The 1350-nt window shown below is 36.3% G+C and overlaps 2 non-coding genes across 2 annotated transcripts; one reads left to right on the top strand and one right to left on the bottom strand.

The window, feature by feature from the left end:
• Positions 1-792: 792 nt before the first annotated feature.
• TRNAG-GCC (transfer RNA glycine (anticodon GCC)) lies at positions 793-863 on the top strand. Its single transcript has one exon. It is a non-coding gene; the product is annotated as a tRNA-Gly (tRNA).
• Positions 864-1044: 181 nt separating this feature from the next.
• TRNAM-CAU (transfer RNA methionine (anticodon CAU)) lies at positions 1045-1118 on the bottom strand. Its single transcript has one exon. It is a non-coding gene; the product is annotated as a tRNA-Met (tRNA).
• Positions 1119-1350: the final 232 nt, after the last annotated feature.

The raw sequence follows: 1350 nt of genomic DNA, 5'->3' as shown, positions 1-1350 counted from the left end.
GGGCATGTTTCCCAAAAAACAGTACGGTCATATAAATAGTTGAACAGGCAACAGACGCTCTGCAAAAGGTAAGTTACCAGCACACCAATGTGCAAGGTGCTCCATAAATAATAAACCTTACAACAACAATAATAATACCGCTTATCCTAGTGAGTTTTACGGGCCTACTGGGCCCGAGGCTTCTCAAGCTCAAGCATTTACCTTTCTAGTTAGAGACCAACGTCTTGGAGCTAACGTAGGATCCGCCCAAGGACCTACGGGTTTAGGTAAATATCTATGCATGATATGCATATTATTTATATATATTTTGACTAAGCGAGGGATTAAATGGTATAGTTTATTTGTTGGTAACTTGGAGGATTACAAACATGACTATTGCTTTCCAATTAGCTGTTTTTGCATTAATTGCGACTTCATCAGTTTTACTGATTAGTGTACCCGTTGTATTTGCTTCTTCTGACAATTGGTCAAGTAATAAAAATATTGTATTTTCTGGTACATCATTATGGATTGGATTAGTCTTTCTGGTAGCTATTCTTAATTCTCTCATATCTTAAACTGAAACTTATTTTTTATTTCCCCGATCCAAAAATGGAAATCCTTCGATTTCTAAGTTCTAAGAAATTCGGATTGTGAGGCCCATTAAGATTCAATCTGAGTTCCAAAAAAATTATATTTTATTCTTGTATCTGAATATTTGGCCTGTACATATGATCCAAACGCATATATGATATATGTTACATGTCATATATGTGTGGACATATGCATGCATATCAAAAAGAAAAAAAAAATGCGGATATGGTCGAATGGTAAAATTTCTCTTTGCCAAGGAGAAGATGCGGGTTCGATTCCCGCTATCCGCCCATGGTGAAGTAATGTATTATGATAAGATAAGAGATAAGATCGCAAATTCGAACTAGTAATACTAACTACTATAGAACTACTACTATAGTAGTAGTTCTATACTTTACCTTTTTTTGGCTTCTGCCCCCCCCCCCAAAAAAAAAAATAGTTATTAATTAGTTATACCTCAATTTTTTTATGTTGCGGAGACAGGATTTGAACCCGTGACCTCAAGGTTATGAGCCTTGCGAGCTACCAAACTGCTCTACTCCGCGCTGAAGAACCGGGAACTTATGGACGAAGAAAGATGGAATCTTTACCATTCTGTACAAATAGCATACTCCATTTGTACAGAATGGTAAAGAGGTGTATTCCACAATCATAAATCATAGAAATTTATACAAACAGGAAAGGATATTTTTCTCCTTACCAACTTGATCTTATTGCGCCCGGTAATAAACATGTATGAAACATTTCCCGAAGTATGTGTCCGGATATCCCAAAGTC

The sequence above is a fragment of the Curcuma longa genome, unplaced genomic scaffold, assembly GCF_044706935.1.
Source record: "Curcuma longa cultivar G26 ecotype Majalengka, Jawa Barat unplaced genomic scaffold, ITB_CL_G26_1.1 contig_20766, whole genome shotgun sequence".
Lineage (NCBI taxonomy): Eukaryota > Viridiplantae > Streptophyta > Magnoliopsida > Zingiberales > Zingiberaceae > Curcuma > Curcuma longa.
This window is presented reverse-complemented; position numbering and strand designations above follow the sequence as displayed.